Here is a 9,571-nt window from a genome sequence, read left to right on the forward strand (position 1 = left end):
ATTGCAATTCCTTTGTATTTTTCTTTTTGCACATTTAATATTTTCCCTTAAATATACTTATACATTACCTTTATGATTATGTTATTATTGCTATCTAACACTTAATAGGCATTCGTTATGTATTAGGCCCTCTTTTAATGAGGGCCAATATATATACATATATATAATGATTTATATATATTCTTATGTAGTCCCTAAAATAATCCTCTGAGATGAGTACTATTTTATTTAAACTGAGGAAACTGAGGCATAGAAACTATAGGTAATTTGCTGAAGCACACATAGATTTGAACAGTCTGATGTGATCTTAAGAGCAGAACTGGAGTTTTTACCAATTTTTGTATACCCTATATAACCTAGGGCACTTCCTGGCCCTAAGCTGATACTTCAAGATAATGACCCAGGAAATGAGCTGTCAGAGCTGATTCCTGACTATAATAATAAGCAGATGTTTTCCAGGTTGACAAAGTGGGCAAAGACTTTCCTGGAAAAAGTAATCACAGAGTCGATCAGCTGAAAGCTATCAACTGATCTATTCCACCAACGTAGGTACATACTATGTACATGCCTATTATGACATATGAGGAAGGAAAGATTTATATGAAAGTTTGATATGAAGCACTATCATGATAACTGTATATAAATTTGTGTTCACTGTCTGCTAAGGAAAGATACACAGAAAGTTTCAACCTCTTTCAGTTTATGAACATAGTACATTGAATTTAGACTATTTAGACTACAGTTGATTTGGGATAGAGCCAGAATTACACTGAGATTTTAAGGATCATAATGGTTGTGTACTATGACAGCCGATTAGCTGAAAGGGGCTTAGACTGGGGAACTCTTAAAGCTTTGGAGTTAAGTCAGTGGCATTATCATGAGACCTTTGCCCTTACGTTGTTCAATTCCTAAACCAACAGTATGTTATAAAAGACTCAGTCAATAGGGCTTGGATTATTATAAATGCCTAGGCCAGGATTCATTTAGGTGATGAAAGAAATAAATAATAATCTAAATCATTGGAAACACATTCATTTAACACTTTGCTAAAATGAGTCTGGATGATTACAGTGGGTTTAAAAGCCAAGGCTAATTGCTGTTGATCAAATTGTCTACCTTTACCACCAGAACTAAATAGCATAGTGATCAATATTAATGCTAGGTTTATCATTTAAAATAACTTACTTCTGTTTTTTAGAGCTAATTAGTGCTCATATGTTTGGAGCAGTTACTAATTATTGGTCCCAATACATTTCCAATCATCATTAGAACCATTATGAAATAAGAAAGTCATTGCTTGGGAAGACAAAAAGTATGAAAAGAACTTTCCTAGGTAAGAAGATCCAAATAAAGGTCATGGTCAAGTTATGCTTTGAGGGAATTTGAAAATATTGATAATTGATTCATGAGAAACATGCCTATATATTCCCTAGAGCATCATGCATTGAATACAATGATTACATGTATCATCCTAACAACAGCGTAAATATGAAATATCTTAATATGTACTTAATAGATAAAATATTATCTTAGCTCAAAATATCTCATAAAGATAAATTAATTTGTAATGTAATTAAGAAACAGTTATTCAAATATGATGATTCCAAATCTTTCCAAACATTCTGAAATAGAAATATATATCCCAATGTACTTTAAATATAATTTTGAGAATTATTTTTCTTTTTATCAATAAGCAAACACACATACATATTTATTGTTCATATTCAAAAGGATGAATTGACATGTCTGAATTTATATTATAAGTCATTCAATGAAAAACAATAAAATAAAGCAAATTTTTCACATTTTTTCCATAAATAGAACACCATAGGGATTCTTGAAGGATGCCGAAACTAATAACCATTCTAGTAACTCATGAAACAATATCAATACATGATTTTATTCTCATTAAATTCTGTACTACAGTAATTGAAATGGCATTGAGTAGGAATTACCCCAATATTTCCTAGGAATAGCTAAAGAAATACTCAAGAGGAAATGTTCTTCAGGCATGAAGGGGTAAGGGAAAACGCTCGAAATGGCAGTAGGTATTTCAAAAATGAATAAAAGTTTAAAGCACTGGTTTGAGGGCACTGTGAGGTTATAATGAGTGATTATAAAACGTTTGATTCCATGTGTATAGAAGTTTCCTTCATATAATAACTCTATTGGCATTGGGAGGATTTTTCTTGACATGTTTTCAACATACAATCATGATATTCAAACCATAGCTGACACTATTTTAACTCATATATTTTAGTAGATACCTTTGTCCTAATAATGTAATAAACTCATTTAATGGTTTTGGTCTTAATTTACTAAGAAAAATCCTAGCAGATTAAAGGAATTAATGTTGCTTCTTTCTTTTAAAATAGAGTCTAAAACTTAAATTCGGCTCAATGGTGAGGACAAATTAGAGAAATAGGAAAAAAAATCCTGTCTTCCTTTCCGTATATTGTTTTGCTTTCATCTTACCCAAGCACTCCATTAAACACTTCCAGGTCTCTTATGTCCTTAAGACTTTTTTCCTTCCCTCAAATCCTTACTAAAACCTGCTTTTCAGAACGAATTTGACAGTAGTGATTTCAAGCAATGTCTGTATGAGGACATATTGAGTACACTGTAGAAAAATTTAGGTATCCTGGTTGGAATCTGTCAAATAGGCTAAAAATAACTTCTATATGTCTTTGCATTAAATGTCAGTAGACAACTAAGTCCTTGTGTTTTCTTCCAAAGAATATTTGTATTTTAATACTTCATTATGCCTCCTGAATGAAAAATTTGGTTCTTTATAAAAAGAAATTTATAAACCATTAATCAAAGCAGCTTAGCATTTGCTTCCAGGTTTTTTCTATCAGCAAAATATTTACCTTTGTTGTTCTCTCTCCTTCTTTCATAAACTACGGGAAAGTTTATAAAACTCTTGTCTCTTACCATATTCTACAAAATACTTCAAGACAGACATTTACTGACTTAAAACTGTGGTAGAGAGGACATTTAAAATAGATACCTAGGCAATGGATGAATTTTGCTGCACCAGTGGAATGGTCAAACTCTGGTAATCTATTATTTCAAATTAAAACTTCGGTTATCATAGAAAAGGCATAGGTGTGTTAATTTACTTTATTGGATCAGTGTAGTCAGAGCCACCCACAGAGCTGTATCTTCAACTTTTATAGCAAATGCACATTTGTTTATTCCCTTTCATTGTTGTTATTGGAAGATTGTTCTGAGATCTTGTTTAATTTTTCACATTTAGTTTTTCTAGCTGGCTCACGTAATGGTTATCTCTGCTTCAATGCACCTTTGTTAGTTTAGTTTCTTTTTTTCTTTAAGGTAAATAGTTTCATTGAAGGAGACATTGAAGGTTTACACAATTAAAAAGGAGATTAAGGCAAAATAAAAGAAAGTTTTCATTGGATTTCTGAGTAGTTTATGAAACTGCTATTATGAAAGTTTATGAATGATGCTTCATTTCTCCATGAACATTGACTAGTCTACCTTCAAACAAATTTTATGTGCTTTATCACTTTCTAGAAATCATCCTTACAATAAACTATTTCCATCTGAGATGGTTATGAGCTATCCTTCCTGAATCTGATAGAGCTAAATATGATGGTGCTCCCTTAAGTTTATTTTCTTCCAACTTTCCTTCCCCTAGACAGAAATATTTTCTATTGTAAATTTTTAATTGTATTAATATATCCAAGAACCTGACAATTCTATCTATTCAGGAAACTAGGTCATGTTATTTGAAGGTACTAGGTGCAGTACATGCTTTGTTGGATGCTTGATGAACATTCTGCATCTTTCTCAGACATCTAAGTTAATTTCCCAGAATCATAGAAGCTTAGCATTAGATAACTTGAGCTAGGATCCTCTTATCACATCCTTGACATAGTCCTCTAGCTACTGTTTGAATGCCTCCAATGCTGGGGAGACCTCTCTTTGAAGAGGCAGCTGGATGAGTATTTTTTCCTTTATTAGTTCTGAGCACTCTAGGAAGTGAAAATAAATACACTACCTCTTTGGCACGGAAGCCTTCAAATATTTGAAAACTGTTGTTAGATTATCTTAAGTATTTTCTCTAAAGCATTATCTTCAGTTCCTTTCACTATTTTCATTTGACAAAATACATTTATTTATCTGTCTTATGGCATTTTTTTCCATTTAGATGCTTTCTTGTCTGTCAATATTCCTGTTAAACGTGGTACCAGGTTTGATCTCTTTTTTAAAGAGAGAAAGGAAGTTAACACTGAGTTCCAATGATGTACTAAGCATTATGTGCTTTAGATATACCATTTAATTAACTCCTTTTTTTTAAAAATAAGGGAGGCAGTGTGGTTTATTGAGTTGTAACTGAACATTCAGTAAAATGCATAAATCTTAAATATGCAGTTTGATGAATTTTTACACCCTTGTAATCACTAACCAGATCCAAATATAGAACATTTCCAACCTATCTGGGAGCTTCCCCAGTGCTCTTCCCAATCAAAACCTATTATTCCAAAAGATAACATTTATTCTGATCTTGATCTCCATAGTAAGTGTTGTCTATTTTTGAACTTCACTTAAAAGAATCTTACAATATGGACCCTCAGTGTCTGTGGGTTTTTTTTGTTGTTGTTGTTCTACATTGCATCTCTAAGATTCATCCACATGTATTTACTTTTTCCACTAAACCTTAAAGTAGGAAGTATTATTCTCATTTTGCAAATGAAGGTGCTCAGGCTCATAGAGGGGTCATTTGAACAGAACTGGTCCGAACTTGATCTATAACGTACCTAGAGCTAAAGTCCATGTTCTTTTCACTAGACCATGCTGCCTTGTAGTTTCTCTAAGTGCTGTTTTTCTGAATATATCTCCTTCCAAAATCTGAACCACCATTCTACTCTTACAAAATGACTGGGATCAGTGATTGCATAAATGCACATGGCAGAGGAAGGCTCCAATCTATAAAACATGTTTGTCTAGCAAGGATCTTGATGTTGGAGGCAAGAATTGGAAAGAGTTTACTAAGATATTCCTTTATATATCTCCATTGACATTATCTTATAGAACTCAAACATTGTTATTAAACTCTATGAGAGCATTTTAACAACTTCAGAAACATTTAAATGTTGCTTTTTAGTTTAAAAAGAATTAAAAATAAAAAAAATGAAACAATACATTTAAAAAATGGATGTTTTGTTTAAAGTGTGTTTTTAAAGATTGTGTGCACAAATGACAAAAACACCAAAAATTTTGGGCTAATCAGGGCTAGGGGATGAAATTTAATTATCTTAAGGCTATTTAAGATTGCCTATATTTCTCCTGGCCAATTTCACAGAGTACACTGATGCTGACCACTATTCTAATTTCCTATTACAAGCCAATAATGAGTTACACTCTATGATCCACATCATGTTAATTTTTGTGTGTGGTGTGAGATATTTATATGGATATTTAGTTGTTCTCAGCAGCATTTTTTTAAAAAAGATTTTCCTTTCCCTGTTGAATTGTCACAGTGTCCTGGGTCTATTCCTGGATTCTTGATTTTGTTCAATGATCTATTTGTCTCTTCTGACAATATTACATTATTTTAATTTAGCTTTTTTACAGGTTTTGTGATTGGATGATGTGATTAATCCAATTTTCTCCTGCTTTAAGATTCTTTTATTTATTCTATGACCTTGTAGTTCCATATAAATTTTAGAATCAACCTGATAATTTGTTAGATATTTAAAATGGCTGTTGGGGTGTTGATCTGAATATAGTTAACTCTATAGGTCAGTTTTGGAGAAATTGACTCTTAGTATTATTAGAATTCTAATTCATGAAAATGGTATCTTCCTTCATTTATTAGGTCTTCTTTCAGTAATGTTTGCAATTTTCAGTGTACCAGTCTCATATCTTTAAAATTTTATTCCTAAGTATTATTAACATTAGTTTAAATGTATTTTATTATTTTTTCTGTTAGCATGCTTTCTTTATTTTTATTTATTTACTTATTTAATTTTAGCATATTACGGTGGTACAAATGTTTAGGTTACATGTATTGCCTTTGCCCCATCCAACTCAGAGCTTCAAGTGTGTCCATCCCCCAGACAGTGCGCATTGCACCCATTAGGTGTGAATACACCCCTCCCCTCCTTCCCCCTCCCACCTGCCTGACTCTCAATTAATGTTACTGCTATGCGTGCACATAAGTGTTGATCAATTAATACCAATTTGATGGTGAGTACATGTGGTGTTTGTTTTTCCATTATAGTGATACTTCACTTAGTAGAATGGGCTTCAGCTCTATCCAGGATAATACTAGAGGTGCTAGATCACCATTGTTTTTTGTGGCTGAGTAGAACTCCATGGTATACATATACTACATTTTATTAATCCACTCAGGTATTGATGGGCACTTTGGTTGTTTCCACATCTTTGCAATTGTGAGTTGTGCTGCTATAAAAATGCTAGTGCAGATGTCTTTTTTATAGAATGTGTTTTTTCCCTTTTGGTAGATGCCCAGTAATGGGATTTCTAGATCAAATGGTAGTCCTACTTTTAGCTCTTTGAAGTATGTCCTGTATGTCTATTACTTTCCATAGAGGTTGTACTAGTTTGCAGTCCCACCAGCAGTGTGTGAGTGTTCCTATCTCTCTGCATCCACACCAACATTTATAGTTTTGGGACTGTTTGATAAAAGCCATTCTCACTGGAGTTAAGTGATATCACATTGTGGTTTTGATTTGCATTTCCCTGATGATTAGAGATGTGGAACATTTTTTCATATGTTTGTTGGCCATTAGTCTGTCTTCTTTTGAAAAGTTTCTGTTCATGTCTTTGCCCACTTTTTAATGGGGTTGTTTGATTTTTTTCTTGCTCATTTTCCTGAGTTCTATATAGATTCCAGTTATCAGCCCTTTATTTGATGTGTAGCATGTGAATATTTTCTCCCATTCTGTAGGTTGTCTGTTTGCTCTCATGATAGTTTCCTTGGCTGTGCAGAAGCTTTTTATTTGATCAGGCCCCATTTATTTATTTTTGTTGTTGCTGTGATTGCCTTTGGGGTCTTCTTCATAAATTCTTTCCCTAGGCCAATGTCTGTAAGAGTTTTTCCAACATTTTCTTCTAGAATTTTTATAGTTTCGTGCCTTAGGTTTAAGTCTGTTATCCACAGTGAGTTGATTTTTGGGAGAGGTGAGAGGTGTAGATCCTGTTTCAGTCTTCTACATGTGGCTATCCAGTTTTCCCAGGATCATTTATTGAATAAGGATTCTTGTCCCCAGTGTATGTTTTTGTTTGCTTTGTCAAAGATTAGATGGCTATAGGAGGATGTTTTTATATCTGGGTTTTAAATCTAACTTTTAAAAGGTTTGTTGACAGTATAAAGAAATGCAATTGATTTTTGTATATTGACCTTGCATCCAGCAAATTTACTAAATAAGATTTACTTATCTAGTAGTTTTTTACAGATTCCTTAGGATTTTCTTGTGTCTATGATTGGAGAAATATTTCCTTCTTCTTTTCTAATCTTTATGTTTCTTATTTTTCTTTCTTGACTTATTGCAACTTGCTAAAGCCTCCAGTAAAATATTGACTTGTTCCCAGACTTAGTGAATGAGCATTCAATGTTGCCTCATTTGTTATGATATTAACTGTAGATTAATCATAGATGTTCTTTATTGGTTTGAGAAAATTTCTCTTTCTTCTTACTTTGCTGAGAGTTTCTTTTTTTTAATTAATGGGCATTGAATTCAGTAAACATTTTATCTATTTATTATATATTTTTAATGGCAAACTAACCTTACATTACTTAGGTAACCCTATTTGGTCATGATAGAAATCATTTTTATATATTGCTGGATTCAATTTGTTAATATTTTACAAATGCTCATCAGAAATATTAATCTATAAATTTCTTTCTTTATAACATCTCATCAGGTTGTAGAATCAGGGTTATGTTGGCCTCATCATACAGTTGTGAAATATTTTCCCTTCTATTTTCTGAAAACTTTCTGTATTGGATTTCTTTCTTTTCGAATCTTTGATAGAATTCTATAGTGTGGACATCAGACTTAAAATTTTCTCTGTGATGTCTTTAATTATGGATTCAGTTTCTTTTACAGACACAGGCCTATTAACATTTTTTATTTAATTTTGTTTCAATTTCAGTAAGTTGTATATTTTTGAGCAATGGCCCATATTTTCTAATTTGTTAAATTTATTTGTGTAAATTTCTTTATATTATCTGCTTATCAATCAATGTAACTTTCTAGTGATGATTACTTTTTAAATTCCCAATATTAACAATGTACACTTTTTCTTTTTTTGTTCACTCTTGTTTGCTCTTTAGCAATTTTATTAATCTTTTAAATAAACATCTTTCAATTTTGATTTTTTTTTGTTTATTTTTCTAGTCTTTTATTGATTTCTGATCTAGTCTTCATTATTCCTTCCTTCTACTTATATTGAGCTTAATTTTGTCTTCTTTTTTATTTTCTTAAGGTGAAATCTTAATGATTGGTTTTGAACGTTCTTTCTAGTACAAGAATTTAAAACTGACGGGGTGAAGTGGCTCAGGCCTGTAATCCAGCCACTTTGGGAGGCTGAGGTGGGAAAACTGCTTGAGGCCAAGAGTTGGAGAACAGCCTGAGCAAGAGCGAGGCCCCTGTCTCCACAAAAATTAGAAGAATTAGCCAGGTGTGGTGGCACATGCCTATAGTCCCAACTATACAGAAGCCTGAGGCAGGAGAACTGCTGGAGCTCAGAAGTGTGAAGTTGCAGTGAGCTGTGATAATACCACTATATTCTAGCCCAGGCAACACAGGGAGACTCTGTCTCACAAAAGAAAAAAAAAAAGCTAAACATTTTGGTGTTATATTTTACGTTTATTTTTTTTCATTTCTAATATTTCCAATATTTTTGTAAATTATTATTTAATGCAAGTTGTTATTTAAAATTATGTTCAATTTTCAAAAGGATTTTATATTTTATTCTTACTTATTTATCATTTAATTCCATTATGGTCAGAATATATATTGTATAGATTTGAATTTTAAAATCTATTGAGCCTTGTTTTATGGCTCAGTTTATAGTCTACTTTATTCTATAATTGCCAATTAATTCAAAGCATTTAATAATGTAGATTAAAGCTTCTTTCTCCTTACTAGTATTTTGTTTGGTTGTTTTATCATTGAAAGAGAAGTATTAAAATTACTAAAATTGGGAATTTTTTTTCCCTCTTTATTTCAGTCAGCTTTTGTTTCATGTATTTTGCAGTTCTCTTAGGTAGGTAGAGATTTATTATTGTTCCATCTTCCTAATGAAATGACCTTTTTTCCCTTATGAAATATCTGATAGAACTTCTTCCATGAGGTCCATTTTTTCCAATATTAATATAGCCACACTAACTTTCTTATGCTTAATGTTGAATAACACTTTTATGCAACTGCAACCTATCATTGGCTTTATAATTAAGGTGTCATTTAACACGTTGGGTCATGCTGCTTATATTTACTCTGAAAATCTCTGCATTTTTAAAAATTTATTTTACAGATAAGGTCTCTGTCATCCAAGCTGGAGTGCAATGTCCTGA

This window comes from Lemur catta, chromosome 10 (genome assembly GCF_020740605.2).
Source record: "Lemur catta isolate mLemCat1 chromosome 10, mLemCat1.pri, whole genome shotgun sequence".
Taxonomy (NCBI): domain Eukaryota; kingdom Metazoa; phylum Chordata; class Mammalia; order Primates; family Lemuridae; genus Lemur; species Lemur catta.